At 42.0% G+C, this 23,132-nt stretch overlaps 1 protein-coding gene across 4 annotated transcripts in view; it reads left to right on the forward strand.

The window, feature by feature from the left end:
- The window catches only part of WWOX (WW domain containing oxidoreductase), a 403,146-nt gene that overhangs the window by 97,260 nt on the left and 282,754 nt on the right, over positions 1–23,132 (forward strand). The window lies entirely within an intron of this gene.

Below are 23,132 nucleotides of genomic sequence, written 5' to 3' on the forward strand. Positions count from 1 at the left end.
TGTGCTGTATTTAACGGGGAAGCATCGGCTTCAGGCAGTCAATACCACTGAGGATTTTTAATGCACTGCATCATGAGACTGTCAGTTTGCTTTGGAGAATGCAAACAGGCCTAATGACAAAACCCTGCAAACTTTTGTTGTTACGGCTGGTCTCTTTGGAAGGCAGGCTTTCGTTTACCCACAGATGAAATCCAACGCACACACGTTCATAATGGAACTAAATACTGCAGTTTCTTGCCGGAGGAGGGCTAATGACACACCGTTTAGTCACCAAAACCTATTTCCCAAGGAGTCATTTTGGGGCTTCTTTAAAGTTTTTAATGTAAAAGGCCTCATATAATACTAGATTCCCTCGCCCCCCCTTTTCCTTAATCAGTGTAAATCCAATTGCATTTCAGCGGGTGGCCAAAGTAGTATTTCATCATCTCTAATATCCATTTAAAAATGTTAGGTCTACCCAGTTATAATTCTCAAAAGTAGCCTATCAGTGGTTTAATATGTTATCTCCATTCTCTAAGGCGGTGTTAATTTCCTTTTGTAGTTAATCTATCCTACTACCAAATTTAGTATATTTATAGTTAAAGATTCCGTTAAGAGCTAAGTGATTTAAGTACATCTGGGATAAAGTGGCCTTGGCTTTAACTATGAAACAAATTTTCTTTATTTCATTCTCTTCACTGATAAATCCATAGTAACTGGAGGCATTTTTAGAATTGTGGGCAATTTGAGCCTCTAAAGTTTGATTAAAGATACTTCAGATATTCCTACTGAGAGGCTAGAGGGTTGAAAGGAATTGATTTTTGGTTCTGATTCTGACCCTGGCCCGGCTCACTGAATGAAGATGGTTTCCTGAAGGCTCAATTGAGTGCCGCCCACTTCTTCTCAGGGAGGTGATGTGGGGGAACCATGAGTCTCATCATGGCCATTGTAGGAGACTCACATCTTATGGAGCCCACAGGCATTGCTTTGAAGGGCTTTTGAAGATCATTCATTCAGCTTTTTTCTACCTACTCCTCACTCCTCCCTCCCCCAGTGCCACTTGGGCTGCTGTGCCCTCACTCAGTGCCAGGGCTTCTGCCCATGCTGTCCTATCCCTCTAGCTACTGTCTTGATCATCTACTATGACCACATCGACCTTGGTCGGTAGAGCAGAGAATAACATTCATGACTTGTTCACTGGTGGACATGCCTGTGAGGAAAGGTCCCAAGAGCAAGGTATCAGGAGCAACTTTGTCACTCGTGTTGACACTGTCATGAACCATCACTTGCATGAAACCGGCTTCACCAAAAGAATCCTTCAAGAATTACATCAAAGATTATATGAAATCAATTAAAAGCATACTTGAGGAACAGGGAACAGAAAGAGTAAAACCTTTTGTGATAGGAGCTATGGAACAAATCAAGCATATTCTCTCTAATTGCAAATACCGCCAGTTCTTCACCTGTGAAAACATGACTCCAGATGTTGCGTTGCTCTACTGGACTGCGGTGAGGCTGGCATGACCCCATATGTGATTTCCTGTAAGTGTGGTTTAGAAATGGAAAAATGTTAACAAATTTGGCAATTACTTTGGGCCACCTGTCATCATAACTGACTGTGGCTTTTCATCCAGACAATGGGACTGAGGTCCTCTTGAGCCCCTCATTTATTTTGACCTTGACTTATTTGGAGTAGAGTCATTCTTTTTAAGTAAAGTATATCTTGCAGGTTGTCAAAAAATAAAATGCATTTAAACTAGAAAAAAATCATTCATTCTTTCACTCATTTATTTACTCCTTCATTCATCAAATATGTGTTGTGTCCTTACTCTCTGTCAGGCATCGCTTTCGACAGGGTTGTTGATGAAGGCTTTGTAGGAAGGCTTCATTGGTAAAGGGATGTTTGAGTAAAGAGAGGCATGTAGAGATTGCAGGAGACAGCCGTGCAACTTGGAGATCACTCATGGGAACAGTCTGGTGAAGAGCCTGCCTGGTAAGCACTGTGAATGTTGCCAGTTGGTGCCTCCATTGCTGCTGTTGCAGTGTCAAGACCCATGTTACAGAGTGGCCCTTTGGAAACTTAGAGAAAACAGGCAGTTAGACTTAATGCACTAATTCTGTTACTGACTGTTAAGGGATGAAAGTTTGTATCACCCTTAGAATTCATTTATTGAAGCCCTAACCCCCGATCTGATGGTATCTGGAGGTGGGGGTTTTGGGTGGTGATTAGGATTAGGAGGAGTTCCCTCATGATGTGATTTGTGCTCTTAGAAATAGAAGAAGAGGGCCTCCCCAGTGGCCCAAGGGGTTAAGCACAGCACCGTGAAGCTGTCCGCAGCCTCTGCAGCATGACTTCGATCCCAGATCGGCCAGGGAGCAACCCACATGGTGCAGCAGACCTCTCCTGTCTCGTCTGCTGCTCCCCTCAGCAGTGTATTTCAGTAGATCTGTCTGTCTGTTCCCCACTCTGTCTCTGGTGAATCCACTCACCCCCCCACATCTCTGGCCTGTACCCCAGCTCTTCTACACACACTCGCACACACATACACAGACACACACAGTGAATTTATTTCTTGCTCATGATGGTAGACTAGAGGATGGGTGAAGCTGGGAATAGATTCTGTTCACTGAGGCTTCAGGGTCCAGGTCACCTTGGCACCAGCTCTTATAAATGACTCAGTAACTTTTGAAGTAGGGGGAGGGGGACATGGCACTGCAGTGCTTGGCTTTTAAAGCTTCCACCCACAGTTAATTGGCCCAAGGGTGTCTATGACCTTGCCTACTTTTGAAAGGGTATGGAAGTGCAGTCCCACTGTGTGCTCCAAAGAATTAAAGAATCAGGACAGCTGTGTGCAGTCCTAGTGACTGCCACAGTGGTAGTGGAAATGGCATCTATTTTTAATGTGGGTTAGAAAATAATTGGTCAGATAGTGCAGGGTTTTTTTTTTTTTTTTTTTTTTGGTAGAGATTGGAAAAGCGCTTACCGATTAAAAAAGACCTGGCATAGCACCTATGTTTTAAACAGAAGGAATAGATGACATTGGGCTCTATGACACAGAGATTTCACTTCTGTGCCATGACAAATACCAGGGAGACGTAATTGCAAAATGAAGCTGCAAATGTCTTACCCAGGGAACTAGGTAACAACCTGCTTGGCTTCATAAAGAAGGAATAATATCCAATTAGACTAAGTGTATTCGGTGCCTGAGTGACAAGCTCTGGAGACCTCAGGGCCTCTGGGGCCCCCAGGGCAGTTTCAGGAGGCTGTCTCAGACCTGTCCTGGGTGTGAGGGGACGAGCCCGAGCCCGCAGCAGAGCGAGAGCTGATCAACATGTCACATCTGCTGGGAACCTTCCCGGTACGGCTGCCTCGGCTTTTGTGAGCAATGGAATGAAGTCCAGCCTGTGTTCCCACGTGTGCCCTCTCACTGCCAGACACAGGCACCTTGCTGACAGCATCCCCCTGCCAGTGGCGAGACCCCTAGAGTACTGGTCTTCATCTTGCCAGGAGTAGCTGAGTGCCTTCGAGGTCAGACAGAGGAGTCCAAGTTCAGCCCTGCCAATTCCTGTCTGTGTGACCATTGACCAAGTGCAGAAGCTCTCTGAACTTCAGTCTCCTGATCTGCAAAATGTGGTTTGTAATTGTTTAGCTTTTGGGGGATGGTAGAGGAAGAGGACAACCCCTTTAAATCATAAAGCCTGGCACTCAGCACTCTATTAAGGTCTACTGCTGTGACCTGTCACCCACACTTGCTGTCATCACCACCCTGGACCCCTCCCATTCAGGTCTGGCCTGCCTTGAAGCCATGCATGACCTTGGTCCCTGGAATTATATCTCCTTCTGACTAACCATCCCTACCCAACACACTATTTAACCACAGTGCCTTGTGCTTTGCTTTTCTTTCTTGTTTTTTAAAGATTTATTTATTTATGCACATAAGAACTGGGGTACAGGCCAGAGGAGTGGGGGTGAGAGGATTCATCAGAGACAGAGTGGTAAACAGAACAGGTAGGATACTGAAATACACTGCTGAGGGGAGCAGCGGGGGGAGACAGGAGAGGTCTGCTGCGCCATGTGGGTCACCTCCCTGGCCAGGGAGCGAACTCGTGCTATATTGGCTGCGGGCAGCTTTATAGGCTGTGTCTTAACCCATTGCCCCACCAGGGAAGCCCTGTGCTTCGCTTTTCTAATATGCATATCTGAAGTCCCTGATGGGGGTACCAAGCCAGCTGAGAGCATGGCCAGGTCTTCCTTACTTTGATTTATGTTTTGTTAATGAACTGTCTATCTTTGTGGAAATAACTTGAATACCAATGGTCAATGAATAAAATTACCAAATAAATGTTCTCTGTTTAAATATTTGGTGCTGCACTGGAACCTGCACTCTGGCTCAGTATATTTTAGTGGAATTGGTGTAACAATTTTTGGGACTTAATAATGTTCAAAGTGCTTTATGTAGCTCTCTATAAGAGTAGGGTTAAACTAAGAGGGTCACTAGTGGCTTTGAGCCACTATGGACTAAAATCTACCTGGTTCAGTCATGGAAGGCTCTGGTAATAGACGTGGTTTTGTAGGGAAGGAGTGTCAGCCTGGGAAGGGAGACTGCATTATATTTCTCTCTTTTCCACAAAGCTCTATGCTCTGTAAGTGGGAAACCACTCAAGTCCTGTGCGTCTATTTCTTCCTTGTATCCAGCACTAACCACAGGCCAGGTACGGAGCTCAGCACTGTGTCCATCCTGTCTCCTCTCTTTTTAATCCTCACTGCAATCCTTGAGGTGTTGGGACTGTTGCTATTTCCACCTTGTAGACAGACAAACTGGGACTCAGAGAGGTTACGTGACTTGGGACAGGGCAACTGGCAGGAGGCAGCACAGAGCTTGTGGTGCTTGGCTAGCCAGCCCCCTTCATCACTGGCTGCATGAGCTATTGCTTCTCAATGCATTTCTGATTCTGGTTGTTTCCATTTGAACAAATGAAAAACAAATATCATCCTGAAAATTATGAAAGTAATGATAATAAATATATATTTTTTTCTTTACAATCCCCTAGATCTGGCTTTATCATTTCAGAGCAGATTTTGCTTGACAACTGGCACATCAGAAAACCAGAGGATGGGCTTATGAATGATGCCACTTCTACTCAGGTATATTCAGTTCCTCTGGCCTCTGTAAAAGTGACCACACGTTTAGTGGCTGCACAGCACACATTTGTTATCTTCCTGCTCTGTAGGACAGAAGTTCCACCTACATCTCACTGAGCAGCAGTTTAGGTATTCAGCACTGGGCTCCTTGTGTGAGTTTCCAGAGGAGTGTGGAGCCACATTCCTTGGCTGAGGTCCCATTTGCAAAGCATTGATTTCTTCTTTCAGTGCCTATCTCTGATTCTCTTCTCCCACAGCCTCCCTCTTTTACTTGTAAGGACCCTTGTGCCTGCTTTGGACCTGCCTGCATAATCCAAAGTAATCTCCCTGTTTTAAGTTTAGTTGACGAGCAACCTGAATTTCACGTGCTGCTTGCGTCCTTCTTTGCCAGGTAGCTTAACATATCCCTGGCTTCCAGGGCGTTCAGATGTGGCCATCTTTGAGAGAGTGGGCATTGTTCTGTCTGTCACACAATGCGGTGTTTGTCATGCACAACTCTAGAAATCCCTTTTCCTCCCTGCCATGTGCTAACTTTCCCTTCTGCCTCTCAGGATGTATGGAGAAGTTTGACAGCATCCCAAGTCAGTAATTGGCTAGACTCCTGCTTTCCGAGGCTTGAAACCATTTCTATAGGTACAGCCTTGGTTAAAAAAAATGCTAAAGAAGATACAAGGAGATAGCATGCAATGAGGAAACACCTTTTGTGTGAGCAGTGGAAAAGAAATAAAGGGCCTCAAATAATTGCATGGATCAGCTACTTCTGATGATAGAACGCTTCTGTTTATAAATCCCAGTGTCGTGGAACATGATCCTCCTGATGAGCTCGGAGCCTCACTAGACTGTTCTGTAGGTCCTGAGCTTCCCCGACCTTCATAGAGACCAAAAGCTTAACAGGGCCTCACAAGAGAAATCTCTTATTGAAAGTTATTATGTGCCAGGTGTCGTGCTAAGTGTCTGGCACATGCTTGCAACGATAAATGTAGAATTCATCTATTCAATCAGCAAACAGTTATTTCACCTACCGGGAAAGGGTGCTTAATATATAGGGATACAGGGATAAATAATTCTGTATGTGATGCAGGCCGGGGGGACTCATCTTCGGCAGAGGTCAGATTTGGAAGTCAGCATATCTGCTGGAAGTGTAGTGTAGTCCAACGACCCTCAAAGATCCTTCCCACTTCATGCCCTTGGCAACTCAGAGTCCACTGGGAAACTCAGAGGCCAGTTTCTTGGATCTCAGCTGTAGCTTCCTCGTCCATGGGCTGCCCACCCCGTGCAACCCCCTTGACTTTTCACGGCCACATCCCACCTTTGCTTTTCTTAATATCCTCATCCCAAAGAGCGGGTTTTTTGGTGGGTGTCATGATTGAGCCACTTGAGGCGGCAAACAATCTTCTTTGAATTCCACTGTAAACCTCTATACAGACCACTCTCCGTCCTCTGAGGAAAAGCAATGCGAAGGCCAAGCTGCTGTGTGGGTAAGCGTCACCGCGAGGTTTTCACGTCTGTGCTAGATGGCTGATGTCCAGGCTGGTCTTTCTGGCTCAGAATGTTCTCAGCCTGTGCCTGACCTGCAGTGCAGCAGCACAGCCAGGCCCATGTGCACACCACTGAGACAGTGATTTTTATTCATTAGAGTTTTTGAGTCTAATTGTTTTTAAACTGCCACTTTTGTTTGTTAAAGATACAGATGTCTGGCCATCGAGGAAAGCAAGGTGAATTTATCGTTGCAATTAGAGGCTTCACAATTTGAAAACTTATCACTTAAATTGGTGAAGTGTCACTTTTATGCAACCTGATGTTTAGAAGTCCTCGGAGCCCTGGACTAAACTCGAATGCAATTTAACAAGATCCGGGTGAGATGGAGGACGTTGCACTTGACGAGACAGACGTTGAGACAAACTGGTTGGAATTTTCCAATTCCCTCCTACATGGTAGAATAGGTGAAGGGAGATAGACCACAAATTGATTTTTGTGTAACTCTTAAATTAAGTGGAGTTAAGAAAAAAGTCACTGAATGTGAGGTTGCCCTGTGTTAGATTACTCCAAGGAAGTTAGTTAATATGTTAATATGAGTCTAGACCAACTTGTGTCCTTTACACTTGATGTTAATTTGTGCTGTCTACCAATCTCTGGGCAAGCAAACACAAGTCAGAGGTTATATGTTTCTCATTTAAGGGCATTAAGCAATATCTTTAAAATGTAAAATAAAGCCAGCAAAATGCACAGCCTGATAACAACAACAAATCTAATCTAAAGTGACACAGGGAGGCTCCCCCAGACGTTTTCCTCTTTAATGTAACATGACTTTAAATTGATGCAGCCCCACAGTGATTGAAAAACTCTCAGAGCTTGTCTCCTATGATTACATTTCTGATCTGTACAACTTAATTTTTTAACTCGGTGAGTCTCAGTTTTGCGAGTGAACAGTTTTCTTTTGCTTTCTCTTTTCATTTGGGAAGAGAGTTTATTCGGCAACCAGGCAAAGAAAACTCTATTACCGTGGGAAATAGTGAGGAATCCTGCAATGGCAAAGACCAGGGAACCTATGCCTCCAGGTCTCTTCTCTCTCCTCATGCTGTCCTGGGGGTGTTGGTCACACAAATATGTGACTATAATAAAAGCCATTGAATTGTACACTTTCGATGGATGAAATGTATGGTATGCAGGCACTATCTCAATAAAGCTGTCTTTTTTTTTTTAAGTGTCTCTTGAATCACTTACTTAGAGAGTAATCCATTTTGACTACTCTCCAAGATGTATTGTGATGGACTCCAAGTCAGTTTGAAATGGATTATGCCCCTCTATGCCAAGCCAGCAAGTACCCAATGGTTGCTAATGTTAGCTTATTCAGGGCAGCTAAGTTCTTTATCTAAGGGTGTCTAGAATGTGTGAGGATTTTGTGTGATGTTTTCTTGAGCTAGACATTGCTTTTCTTTGGTCCTCTTTTGTGATATTGATGAAATTTATGTGGCTCATGGGCCAGTTTTGTTCCAGATACTTCCAGGTAAGCAAAATAACAACGTTAGCTTGTGTGATTCTGATTTCATACACTCAAGCATATAGTTCCCACCTTCCTCCAAAACCTTAGTTTGGAAGCCAACTTTGTTTATTCAATCTGTATAGTTACTAAAGTGAATAGCACATATCTAACCTGTGTTCCTCTCCGTTATTACTGTATTACTGAAAAATGACTTGTACTAAGTAGCCTCCAAAGCCTGCTGGCCGTTCTTTTACTTTATCAACCATCTCTAGTGGTTCTTTCGGATCATAACTAGAAACTCAGACCTTTCTGTTCTATTCCATTATCCTACATACTTGTCTGACTTAGGTTTGGGCAGGCCATCTCTGACATAGCTATTGACAGTTGTAAACTTTTATTTGAAATGTACTTAGTATTTTCTTGTGTAAGAAGAAAAGTTTAGGGACAAGACCATTTACACTTTCTTTTGCATGAAAAGCAACACATAGGGATGGTGTGATAAGGACCTGAAGAATAAAAACTCCCGTGTGGCCACTCTGAGCAGAATTTGGTGGTGACATACCCATAATGACAGGGTAGAGACTGTTCTTACAAGAAAACATGCTGATGACTTCTTTCCTTCACTTGGTATTTACTCCAATACTTTTTTTTTGGCCACATTCTAAAAATGAGTTTCAAGATATCCATTAGAAGCTTGGGCTGATTACCTGAAGCAAGGAAACTTTATTCAAAAATTTCAATCATAAAATACATATATGTTTAGATTCTCTAACTTCTTTTTCTCTTATCCAAATGTACTGTGTATCTTTAAGTGGGTGAATCCTGAGTAGGCTTTATTATATATCACACCACAGATTTAAGCTTGGTTCATTTGGATTTTAGAAATCTCTAGAGCTTTGAGAATGACTTTGAAACATTCTTTACTGTTGGAGCTTAAAGAAAATAAATCTCAAATGTCCTCTGTATTAATTCACCTGCTTGGAAAGTTAGAGATTAAAGGGTTTAGTGGGATTTTTATATTTTTTATAATTTCTATTTGTATTGGAGTAAACTGTTCTTTGTATGGAGTGGTTCAGTTTTCATAAAATAGAAATATGCCATTATTGGGAGAAGAAGAAGGCAAAAAGTATAATATAATTGCACAAAACTTCCTGTAGCTTTTTTGTACTAGACGTAAAGGAGTCAGTAAATTAATTAAATGGCTTTGAGGAAGGCCATCTCCTGTTTCCATTAACCATGAACTCTGTGAACGGAATCTGGCGTGTTTTTCTTTTAAAAGAAAGCTCTTTGTTTTTCTTAAGAAGGCCATTTTAGCAAAATGAGGGAAGAAAAGGAGAAGTAGATAAGGAAATGAATCACAAGACTGAGGCAGGGGCAGCCTACTATAGCCTTCTGCATATTCTCCTATCTAGAACTGAGGTTGCTAATTAATGACCCAAGAGCTAGCACTGTTTGATGAAATGCAAGACATAACACACATTGAGTTTGACTGATGTGTGATTATTACCATCCATTCATGTGTAATCCCGTATTTGGGGGGTTTGTAATTTGTTTTTGACACATTTCTCTCTGATTTCATCCACTCATGCATACAGGTCTCACCTCCCTCCAAAACCTGATTTCCAGGACAGACTTTGTTTATTCAGTTTGGGTAATTTATTGGCCACTACTTATTTTCCTTAATGCATAATCTCTTTCTGTAATGCTCTCTCTGTCTTCCAAACCAGCTACGTAAATAATTCAGCCACAGGTCTGAAAATTTGTGTCAAGAAAGGGAAGTCAAGCCCTTTCAGCTCCTAAAACATCCTGTGGAATTCACTTCAAATGCCCTCCCTTTGCAGCAGCTAATGGAGACTGACAATCAGCAACAACCTTTGTTGTGTGGCTTGGAACAATGGTATGCCTCTGCCCCAATCCTAGAATGGCCACCAGAAGAGAAGCAGGCTGACCCCCAGGGGGCCAACTGGGGCAAAGCTGGCTCCTAGAAAGCTCAGAGAGGCCAAGTGCTGCTTTACAGCTCATTTCTAACATGTGGGTCTTTGGGGCCAAGGACCCAGCTGTGCCTCATTAGGAGCGAGCATTTGACTATGACACCACTTAATTAAAAAAAAAAAAAATCAAAAAACGAAAGAAGAAAAAGGCCAACCAGCTAAATGGCAACATAACTTGAAACAACCTGAGCCCAGACTCTCTCATGTCCTGTAACCAGTGTGTCAGTTGCTAGCTGTTAGGAGCAAAATGACATAGTATGCAGCCGTCAACTTTTTCCTGAAGGGGAAAATAAATTTTTGCAGCCAAGGGACCTGGTGGTCCCTGTTAACTTTAGGCACAGAGTAGAGTGTCAACCCCGGAAAGTGACTTCCAGCGAGCAGCACTTTTTACCATTTAATCAGGCTACACTTGGTCGTATTTATAGCCCTGGCGAGGTTGGCCCATTGTTACAAGATGAAATTGTGATGTTCAGCAGTTTATACCTTAGGAGCTGGAAGCGTTTCTCCATGGTGAATTTGTAATATTAATTGGCCATGTCAGTTCATGACAAATGTAGTGACATCTATTTCAAGTATTTCAGTTTTATGGTGCTGAAAAAGTGACACACGCTGGAGATAAGTAATCTCACAAAAGATCTTCACGCTGGCTCTGTAGCACTTCCAGACGTGTTCTCAGAGGGGACACACACAGGCTCCGGGTTCAGGGGACCGACCCCTTCTTTTTGCTCTGGGCTGAGAAGGGAGTGGGAGAAGGGGGCATATTGTCCATTGGGTCTCATGTGATTCTGCTCGAGGCTCAGGCATGGACTCTCCTGCCAAGACAGGGTGCTTGGGACCATCATTTCTTTGATCTGGGTGCCTGCTGCTTATAGGCCATGCCCTTTAGTTGCAAGAAAACAGTGCCTTTCTCATGGTAAGAAGTTCTCAGCGAGGGGCCACGCTGCCCCATCAGGAGACACTTGGCTATGGCTGGAGATATTTTGGTTTCTGCATCTTAGGGGAGAAATGGGTTGACATGTAGCAGGTTCAGAGCAGGTGTTCAGAGCTACCAGACAGGACTGGCCCCACAGCAAGCATTGTCCCTCCCATCGGCAGTGGTGAGGCTGGCAATCCCCACACTGGTGTGGAACGGAACCTTTGCACTGCCCAGCCTTGTCCTTGACTTGCCCACAGGGGGTTGCCATGGTCTATATGAGAGGTGTGAGTGTTCCTGCCATGTAGACAATAGGGAAGGCAGAGTGAAGGAAGAGTTAAGACCTTTGGGTGGGTGAGGGAAAGTAGAACATGGGATGACAGTACAGAAAGTCTGGAAAGTGGCAGTGCTGAAGGAGGAGGAGCCACCTTCCAGCTGGGTTGGACTTTTAGAAGAAGAGGGTGTTTGCATTCAGTTGCAAAAAGATGAAGAAGCATTCGCGTTTCCATAACAACAGCAATGGCAATAGCACAGGACAATAGCCTTTTATGTGTGTAGAGAGAATATATTCATATAATTGTGTCATCAGTCTTGTTTGCATGTCTGAGCTCTGAAAGGTCTTAATATTCCTGTTTTGCAGATGAGGAAACTGAGACCTACTTAGTTTAAGTGGCTACTGATGCTCCTCTGTTTTGTCAGTGGAACGGAAGGGACTGGAGGCAGCAACTTTGTTATTTCTCTCTTTTCCACTAAGTGGAACAAGTTATTTATTTATTTATTTATTTATTTATTTATTTATTTAGATGATTATTTCAAGCATGTGGCTTCTGATAGCATAAACACTTATTGCTTGAAAAACCGTAAAAATATAATCAGGTCAAAAAATATATGGAATTGTCCTAAAAACTGCCCTTTGGGGCCCAAAATTAAAATGTTCATGGTATTTCTGCATTACTAAATTCCTTACCCAGCAGCATTTAAAATAGCAGCCTGGTGTACAAATGTATGGGTGGGTCAGCATTTATTTGACCCAATCCCCTATTGTTGGGCATATAGGTTATTTACTTTTTCCCTCTGTTGTAAACAGAATTGTAGTGACTGTCTCTGAGCAATACCAACGAGTGATTACTGGGTATGCCAGCAAGTACAAGTTGCAAGTGTAAGAGTAGGCTGTGAGATAAATTGCTAAATTGCCCTCTTGAAAGATTGAGAGGCTCCATGCCTCTATTTTCACTAAGAACAAGTATCATTTTCTGAAGCCAAGTTGAATCTGATTTTACTGTGCATTTCTTGATTAGTAGTGAAGCTCAACATTTTTGATACACTTATCAAGTCTTTTACAAATGTTCTGTTCATGTACTTTGATTTCTATCATTGTGTTTTCATGTTTATGAAGGAGAAGAGCTTCTTATGTATTCAGGTAGAGATATTAACTCTTTGTTATGTTTATCAGGTATTTTCTCATGATCTGAGATTTTTTTTTTAATTTGTGCTTATAGCTGAATGAATCTCCCTGTTCTCCATGATCTCTGCTTTGAGTTGCTATGCTTTAAAAATCCTTCTCATCTGTTCCAGTATTTTCACTTAAAAGTCTGTTTGGTTAAATACCCCTTTTGTTGAACCTTGAAATCATTACTTTCCTTGTGTATTTTTTGTGCCATGATCAATAGGGTGAGACCCAGCTTCCCTACACAGATGATCAGTTGGTTGTCCCAGCACCACTTATTGGAATATTGGAATATTTAATTCTTCCCCCAGGAAATACACCTGGACTAATTAAGAAAGCTACATTTGAATGCACTTGTTTCATAGTCAGTTATAAAATGTTAGGTTCACTTGTAAAAATGGAGGAATCCTCTTTTTTGATATGCTTAGTGTCCAAGCAGCATATGTATCTCTTTGAATTTTCTTCTAATTCTCTGATTTTATATTTTGACTTGCTTCTGTATTATATCTAAATGTTGTATTGGCTGCCCTACCATATTTCAGCCTCTGCTGGTGTGGCACCCATGAAAAAACTTCGTTGATTTGAAGAAGAACAAGCTATATGATTAGTTGGGCATAATTGCTAACAGCAAGGAGAGTTATGAATTACTTCCAGAATAACCAGTGTGAAGAAGAGGAGGAAGATGAGGATTGGAGCTCTCTTGTCTGGAATATTTTGTATGAGTTCCTGAATAAAACTTGGGGGCCAAAATTAAAATGTTATATTGTCTTTTTCCCACCTGAGACTTAAAAATATCAATTCTACGTCTTCTGCTGCTTTATGTAAAAATAATAAAAATAATAAAACAATAATGTGGCATTTTCACTTACTTTGATAATGAAAGTATATACTACTGTTACCTAAACTTCAGCCACATTTGGGCTTTCTCAAGGAATTAGTGGAATGAATGGTTGGAGAGGGTACTCCGAAACTCTCACAGATGGGCCCCTGGGAGCAATATCCTCTAATTGCAGCCCCCCCCTAGCACCCCACATTTCCAGTTTAGGTTTAATTCAGTTTGGAAATGACACCCTGCCTGACACTTCCCAGGACCAAAGAGAACTTGACATTTTGAATTTCCAGATCTTATGTTTAAAATCTCAGCATTCTCTAAATGCATATTCTTCAAGGAAAACCTTAGCAGTGGTTTTCCTTGGTGCTGCCAGAAAATCTTAGAAAGAATTTTTTTTTTCTTATTTTGAAAGATCCTGTGTCCTTTTGTCATATCGCTCAGGCCTTACTGCTGTGCTGCTACTCCGGTAGACAATAGCAGTAACAGATGTGTGCATCTGGTCTCATTTATTGTCACACTGCATGTAATGAAGGCCAGGCCTGGCTGTGTTGTGGATCCTGCTGATGGGCACACTTATCAGGAGTACATGTGTCATTCACAGGGAACATATTTCCACCGACCGGGCCAATCTGTTAAGAGCTGTTCTCAGACATAAGGATTTCATACAGACAGATTCCTATCACATCCATTATGTGCACCTCTGGCCTTCCAAATGTTTGAAATTACTTTGGACACAAAGAGATACTTACATTAACATGGCCATGTGCTTCTGTTGAACTTCTTTACCTCATGATTCAAATGGCTTAATTTTTTGCTAGCATCGCTGATGCTATGAAATCTTTTCACGGATGTTCCCAATCATAGCCTAGTGGGCTCTTGATATTACTGTGGAATCTTTTTCCTGTCCATTATTTATTTTTGACTCCAGGTGGATGAACACCCAGGCTTACATTTTGTGGTTTGTGTACTTTAGAAGTCATAACTGAGGGGCGTCCCCTGGTGGCCCAGTGGTTGAGCGCTGGGCTGTGAAGCTGCCTGCAGCCTCTGCAGCGCCAGTTCGATCCCCTGCTGCCAGCGAGGGTCCCACATGGCGCGGAGACCTCTCCTGCTGCCCGCTCAACAGTGTATTTCATCAGTCTGTCTGTTCTGCTCCCTGCTCTGGCTCTGGTGAATCCTCTCACTGTCCCGCGCTTTTGACTGTACCCAGTGCTTGTATAAATAAATAAATAAATCTTAAAAAAAAAAAGAAGTCATAACTGAATACAAGCACATTCTCACACAAACATTAGTGATATTCATCATCTTTATTTAAGAAGGCTTAGGAACTAGATGGGTAGTACTGAGCCATCATCCCCACTGTTGGAATACATGGTGATCAATGGAACGTAGAATCTTTTTATCTCCTCGAAAATCTCTTTTGTTCATGTCCTGGAAGGTGCTGTTTTCTTACATATAATCACCTCTGGGAAGGGTGGGTATGCTTTGATTTATGGTTAAGAGTGTATGTTCATTGGACCCCAACATTTGTTTCTAGTTTATAGACCTAGAAAATGCTACTCTTCAGAGAAAGGAGAGAGAAAATAAGAATTTTGTCAGAAAAACAAAGGTGAAGCAAGATTCTGGTTAATCAGAATGCAGCCATGGGGTAGAATTTAGGCTTATTTATATTTCACCACAAGATGTCACCAGGACACCACACCAACATGGCCTATGGAACACCTCTCTGGCCAATAATCTTGGCTATCGGATAGCATCTACCTAGGGCCATGGGGAGGGCAGGATGGGAAGGAGTCCGTTCCAGGGAACTGGAGAACATCATCCCCAGAACCTCGATGTCATCCTTTGCTCCAGGGACACATGTCTCCCCGCCTTTGCATGGAGAACAAGGGTTCGTAACAGGACAGAAGGTCATAGCCATGTCCATGGTGTCCTAGAGCCCCAATGTTGACTTCACTGGTCAGCATCAATGAGGAGAAGACACAGATACTTACCATTTCCCTCTTCAGTAGCCACTTGCTGAGTGCAGAGGAATCACATTCTTTTCAAGGAAACAGGATTTCCAATGACACAAACTCGCATGTTTCAGGTGCTTGAAAATTTGACCTTTTGGTGAATGTCATTAGTTGACAGAACGATGAGGTTTCATCTTTCATCACTCCAGTGTCAGCTGGTAGATCATTCATTTATGACTGTCCTCCCTTCTGGAGTTGTAAAAAATGCTGAACCAGGGTGGGGCCATGTGGCTTTTGTCCCCATTGTTGCTAAGCCCCTACTTAAGTATTTTGAGTCTTTTGTGGTGCTTGTGTAGAAAGTAATTTCTGTCAGCAGTCACCTTCATCACCTGATGTCCACTCATCTTCAGTCTTGTCTCAGAGGTCATCTGTGATCATGAATTATGTCAGGGCTGGTTTGTGTAAGATACTTGTCATATGATTCAAGAAAACAATATCCCATTAGCATTGTGTGCTACTTGTGATCATTTGCCTGCTTTAAATGCTCCTGTTGGTTGAATTTAATATACCAGTAAGGGCAAAGATTAATTCTGTGTGGCAGTAATGAAATTAAATACTGTAGTATGAATACTGAGTAAGACTCTATGAAGATATTTTGATGGAATAAAGAGAACCTAGAACCTCCAATTGCTGAGTCTTGATCAAGTTGATCTTCTTTTTAATCAAGTTCAATATTTTTCTTTTCTTTTTAATTCAAGAAGGGACCCTTAGGGTTTATTGTCATCATCTTATGGTTTGACCTATCCCTGGTCTTTTGGAAATTTACTTATTTCTGTAATAATTCAAACAAAATTAACAAAGTAGTTGTTTGTGATCTGGTATGTATTCACAGGACTTGGAGTGATTAGCCTGAGGAAGTGGTAATTTCTATTTCTGGATTTTCTGTAGGTCCCAGATTCCCAGCCTGTACTTTGCTTTTGGGTTAATTAAGAGTCTTCTCTGATGTCTGTAGCTCATTTAAGCTGTAATGCCACAAGGAGTCCTGTTAGTGAAACCTGAACAGAGTGCCTCAGTCAGGGACACCTTTCCTCACCCAGGCCTGTCTGGTAGCTGATGCTTTGCTCTTTTGCACAGCCACCATCTTGGTGTTTCCCTTCCTTGTTTACTGTCAACATCTTCCAAACCATGCAGTATACGCTGCCAGGGAAGGTTTGGGAAAACATTTGCATTAAGAGAGAGAGAGAATGGGAATGTCTGCAATATGTCTGGGATGCGATGATGAACTGCAAAACTGTGGGTCCCATATTTTTGTCCCCAGTGTCTCTGAATGTGAACATTGTAGATGCAAGCATTTGACAGGTATGTTCTTCAACTGAACTGTGTTCAGCAACAGGCCTGGGAAACCAATTAGGAACTTTAAGCTTGGGAAATTATGAAAGAGTAAGCCAAAATTGCATTTGAATAATACCAATGAATATGTTTGCTGTATATTTCACCACCCTTATTGCGTCTTCGAGTTACCTGAGATGGTGAATGAAACTTTACAGTGAGAATTCTGTCAGTTGCTGAGGGCCTGCTTTTGAAGCCTTGGATAATTGGCAAAGATTTTCAAATGGGAAAGTTGTTTGCTCCAGCTAGGAAGCATGGTCTCAGACCCACTTCTGAGGTCCATGTGAAAGGTCATGCAAATTCACTTTAAGCAGGGAATGCACAATCAGGAAAATAAATCAGAGAGGGGCTTGGGGCTGCTGGAAGGGAGGTGATGGGTCAGGATTTGCGTTTTTCAGTGATATTTCTTTTTCCACCCATTTTGATCATCCATGCCACTCCTTATCCCCTTAGTGAGGAAAATACGGTGTTGGTTCAGTATTCTTTTTTTTTTTTTTTTAAAGATTTATTTATTTATTTATTTGATGTTTGTTTATTTATTTATACAAGCACTGGGTACAGTCAGAAGCGTGGGAGGATGAGAGAATTCACCGGAGCCAGAGCGGGGAGCAGAGCAGGCAGACTGACGAAGTACACTGCTGAGGGGAGCAGCGGGCAGCAGGAGAGGTCTGGGCACCATGTGGGACCCTCCTCCAGTGGCTGGGGAGCAGCCGGGGATCGAACCGGCGCTGCAGAGGCTGCGGGCAGCTGCGCAACCCAGCGCTCAACCGCTGCGCCACCGGGGAGGCCCTGGTTCAGTATTCTTAAGAACCTCCCAGGATTGCATTTAAGAAGTGGATTTCCCAGGTATCCTTGCCCGTATTTAAGAACTGACTTGGTGCACCAGTTGATTTGCGCCATCACTGGATGACTCAATTTTTGGATTTTATTGGAAAGGCTCAGTTGTAGGGAGGTAAGAACACCAAGTGACAGTGTTGATAATTCTAGCGGCTTGACATTACCCAACTGTTCTCTTTGTTTGGTTTTCCTTTGGACTTGGGTTTCTTGTTTGTTTTGTTTAGATTTTTAAAGAGATGGGGTAAGGGAGAGGGGCTTCCTCTTATACTTTCTTTTCCAGTGAAATACTTTCAAAACCCTTTGCAAACCCTTTTATGGATTTTGCTCAGCGGTTGTGCAGGAGTTAGGAGATGTGGCTCAGGCTTTTTCACTGTGTCCATAAAAAATGTATATTACTATGCATTGCACATTTGCCACTTAGAATTTCTGAATACAAATTAATCAACTTGCAGCTGTGAATAACAATAAAACACATGATAATGTACCTGCAGAAATGAGGGCATTTGAAATCTGTTCTCAGGTGGCCGTCAAAAATAGCCAGCCAGAGCATTGCTACCTGTTTTCCATAATTGCGTGGCTTTGCCTTTCCTTAGTTAATCTGTTTAATAAAGTCCCTTGCAGAATCTAAATGCTTAAATTTAGTTTCTTTTTGTCTTTATGGTGTTTATCATTGTTAACGTGGCATCGGAGTAGCTCAACTTTCGCATCATGATAAATTCATAACCCAAGAGAAGGCAGAAAACATAATTATTATCAATTGCCTCTCTCCCGGAATTGCCATTGGCTGAGTGGAGCAATATATGAACTTAAGGAGTAGCTGATTCAGAGGAATACAGGCTTGGAATTCGGCCTATCTTGATTGTATGGCCATTGTTCAGGAGATCTTCCATTGGGCTTCTCTTAAAGTGATTCTGCACAGCATGTCAATATTTTAAAAGGCCTAAACTTTGATTTTTTTCCCCCCTACACAATATGGAATCCAATTTATTTATTCAGTCATTCCATAAGTCTTCATGGAGTGTCTGGTAGGGGTTAACAAATACCCATGGAAAAGGGAATGTCCTTGGTACATTCTGTTAGGGGAGATGAAATTTAAATAGATACTTAGATATCAGAAGATATAAAGTGGAAATATATATCTTATTTTTTTAATTGAATGCGGGATTTCCTCCACAGTCTCAGAAATCTCTGTGCTGAAAATGGTCAGAGTAGAAAAACTCACAAATGAAGAATTCAGTTCTTCAAAAGGAGAAACAGTGTTAGGATGGCTGAAGTCAAAATCAGATGTGTTTGTCTATTTACCAAATTACAATCAGGATAGGACTCTCAAGAAATCATCTATGTGATTTTATGTATCAGAATGTGATAAATACACACACTATTGGGCGATTAACTCCATTTTCCATATCCTGCTTCACTGCAGCTGGCCCTTGCTCTCCACTTGCCTCCAGTCTGTACATGTTTATGGTGGCTTCTTCCATCAGGCTTCATAGCTAGGGGTTTGCAGAAGTTTGCAAGAGGTAAATGTTGGTAGATAAGGATTTCCTATGAGAGAGCTCACTATTGAGAAGAAATCCTTGTTTCTACATGTTTTTGGGCCATGATAAGAAAAACTAACTTTGGAAATTTTGGGTTGACTTCTTTATTTTTAAAGGAAGGAGTAAAATTGTTTGAAACTTGAATTTATGTTTTCTTATGGAAGGCTCTTTTGAAGATCCAGTGAAGTCTACAAAAATCCTTGAAAAATGTTAACCGTCTCTCAAATATGATTTGTACTCTATCATTAATCTGGAGATCCAAAAAGAATGAATATCTGTATGTGTGTTTCTAAAGTGTTTGCCTTCTTTCAGTGCTACTATCTTTTTAGATGTTTGTGGGAGGAAGGCCAAGAAAGAAGATTCATCATTTTGACTGAACATGGTCGTGTCAGCTGGAACCAGTTCAAGTTCATAGTCTGACATGGGTGCTTTTTCTTCTTGTATTTCCACATCTCTGAAATGTTCCGAAGACATGTCAATGACCAGCATACTTAGCTGACACTTCATCGTTGTACAGATTTACTCATCTTGGTTCAAGATCTGTCTTCCATGATCATAATAGCCATGTGAAGACTATTGTTTCGCTTCTCCCTCTGTGAATAGACTTCACTGTAAATGTTCCACTTCAACTTAATCAAAACTTTAAAACATTTTCCTTTGGTGATTTAGTTTTAACTCCAAGATACACCTCAATTTCACCAAAATCTGCCATGGGTTTCTTTTCCTTTGGCCTTATGCTGATTCCTTCCATTGAAACAATACTCCCCTGGTGCCTGGAAGCATTGAAGCATCCTCCTATTCTTGCTGTTGATAGATACAGTGTTCCCTAGTATTTTCAACCTGGAAACAGGAAGATGGGTCATGAGATGGGAGCATTTTAATTATGTTAGGGAATCTTAGTTGATTTTCATTTCAGGCATAGGTTAGGGGCGGTTTAATACTTATTTTTCACATCAGGATCATATCGTTAATTCACCATGCACATAGATAGTCCATTTTTTAAAAACTTTGAGAATGCCAACAAATACACAGCCTTTATACGTCTGTAGTATAATGTTCAAAAATGGTCTAATTCCTATATTCTCTGGTTCCTGTTATCCTAGTTTAATGAACATCCATTCTGATATAGGCCTTTTAAAATAAACACTCCCTGTAATCACAATGCTGCTTTTCAGAGCGTGATAGGTCCTGTGAGTACAGTGGACGCCTTAGAAGTTCCTGTGGACCCAGCCTCTCACCAAGGCACTGCAGGACTTGCAAATTATTCAACAGTCATTTTCCTATTCTATTATGCCCTTTAGCTTTAATAGCATTGAAAAAGAGAAATCTGTAGCTCTAGTATTTTGGGATGTCCTGGACTTGAAAAGGGATTTTTGAATCTGAAGAACTAGGAAACCATAAAATCAAAAGGCTAATAATTCAAGTCAAAAAGTAACTCTGATTTTATTATGCATTGACCATAATTCACTTGCTGTTGAATTGATTTTGGAAAAAGAACCACAAGTCTATATTTTAAAAATAGAAGCAAAATGATAAAAAAAAAAAAACACACAAGTCTCATCACCTGAGGGATTTAAAAATCAAATTTAACTTAAAAAAATAAAAACCTGATTAAGTTGGTATAGCAGGATCTTGGATATGGATTTTCTTTTCTTTTTAACTAGGGGAGTAGGATAAAATCCCAACTTCCAATTTTGCGTTAGATGGTCTCAAAAGCTTACAGTGGTGGATCCTTTCGTCAATAGAAGGGGTAGAGGAAAGACCCCCGACCCTTACCTGAAGGCTTTAAAGTGCAAAAAAGTGCATACACTACACACATGCACATGTAATACTGTTGATGATGATAATGGAGGAACATGTCATAAATAATTAAGAATTTGTTTTAAGTTATTATGAAATATTTATTTTTGGTACTGTTATTGGTGGAGAAATGGTCAATCATGCTGTCTTTCTTCAAATAACTCAGTATTTCAAAATGGAGGGTGGCTGTGTTTGTCACTCAGGGTTTGTGTTCTCTGATTTGTTTTGATCTTTTGGAGAGGATGCATCACCATCTTCTGGTTCTTGTTGTTGAATAGTGGAGCAAGCCTGCTGGGCCAGATCTTCTCTCCAGGTGGACATCCTCCAGGCACTCTTGGTTATGGATGAAGGAGAGCAATCCCTGCCTCTAGGCTAGCAAAAACCTACAGGGATCCTTGACTTTGTCTCCTATACTGTTTCCACGATCACAGTGTCCCAGTAGATCTCAAAATCTGCTCCTCTCCCTGCCCCAGCGCCCCCTCCACCTCCCCTCCTTTGGTCTGTCAAAGACAGTGAATCTGACTGGTTCAGTGTAGTCCCCCATAGTGCCTTTAGGTCAAACTCTCCAGCCAGGCCACCTGGTAGACTGGATGCTCAGACCCCATGGGCACGCCCATCATCCATACAGGGTAGTCAAGGTGCTTGGGGAAGGGGTCACAGAGCCATGCTATCTAAGGACTGTCCAGGGATGCTGCCTCACTGGGAGCCTGTGAGTGCAGGCGTTTACCTCCAAAAGTCTGTAGCTTGGAAGATACCACAGGAAACAAGAGACTGGGCTATCTTTAAAGGGCTCGATGGTCCCTCTCGCAAAGACTCACTCCGCTGTTGGAGCGTGAACGTAGCTACAGACAATATAGCCCTGAATGGTTATGTTCCAATAAAACTTTGTTGAGAGAAGCAGGCAGTGGGCCAGAATTAGCCCATGGACCATAGTTTACTAGACTCCAGTGTATGGAACTCAGGCTTTGAACCTCAGGTCTGACTCTTGCTAACCTTGTGACTTGGGGAGGTTATTTAAAATTGCGTGCCTCATTTTTCTCTTCTGTCACATGGGGATAAAACAAGCGTTTGAAGGTAGTAATTGAAAATGATGATGTAACATAGCCAAAGTGTACCGGGCTCAGGATACTATCTCAGTAATTGCTATTTTTGTTCCTGACTGCCTTATGTATGCTTACAAAGGGTGGGGGGAGATTGTTCTAGATCCGAGGTCCTTGGAGAATAGGTGTTTGTGGTAAGCTTTTGGTTTTTCGGTTTTTCAGCAGACACATTTAGAGCTCAAAAGGTCACTTTGTGGTTTTCCTTTCTGTGTCGGGAACACCTTCAGCACTGCCATTTTCAACATTGGATTTGCCTTGAAGTTGTTTGTTCATATGGGCTTTCTCTGTAATCATTTCCAACCCTTTTTGAGGGTGGACTTCATGTTTTACCTCAGGGTGTGTCTAGCCTGTTACCACACGTTCTTGGCCTAAGCAGGGTCAGACATCAGCATACCCAGAAAGCGTGCCTGCACTAAGAATTAACCTGTGCTCAAATTCCCAGTAGGCACCAAAGACAGCCCTGGGATCCGGGAATGGGTAGACATCTCCGATGTCAGATCTGTGCTCTGCCAACTTGGGGTCTCATGGTCAGCCATCAGAGGCTGCCAGGGCATTTCCAAGTTTGATTGACTTCATCTGATTCAGATTCATGGTGGCATCTGCTGAAAAAGTGTAATGCCAAGAAGAAGCTTACAGCCTGCGTGCCATACTGTGCTTTCAACTTCAGAGAGTAAAATATTACATTTCATCTTTTATATATTTACTTTTTTTGAAAAGAATTGTCTGTTTAAGGAAATTTATTTTGCTAAGTTTTGGCTAAGATATTTAGCTTTTAGATTTTGAAAAACTGAGTAGAAACAGTTGCCTCCTCAATAACTTGCAAGACAAAGGCGAGGGGTATCTTGTTTTAGGAGCTACAAGGTTGTGTCACCCTGACCCAGGCAGGGACTGTACCTGGATGCCTTCGGGAGGTCACCACCAGGGTCTGGGGCTGGACCCTGCCTGATCTGAAATGACCCAGAGTGGGAGTCCCACCCTGGTGCTAAACACTGCCTGTGCCTCTTTGAGTAGGACCTACAGCTAAGAATAGTTTTTACATTTAAAATGATTGGGAGGAGGTGGAAACCAAGAGGAGAGTATTACTTCCTGACTCATGAAGATTAAGGGGAATTCGTATTTCAGTACCCATAAACAAAGTTTTGAATTTCATCAATAAAAATTTTGTGGAAATTTTGTTTTCTCTCTTGTTATATAAGTACTTCTATAATACCCTTGGTTTTGCCCCTTG

Source organism: Talpa occidentalis, unplaced genomic scaffold, assembly GCF_014898055.3.
Source record: "Talpa occidentalis isolate TD23 unplaced genomic scaffold, MPIMG_talOcc4v2.1 talOcc4.17, whole genome shotgun sequence".
Taxonomy (NCBI): Eukaryota; Metazoa; Chordata; class Mammalia; order Eulipotyphla; family Talpidae; genus Talpa; species Talpa occidentalis.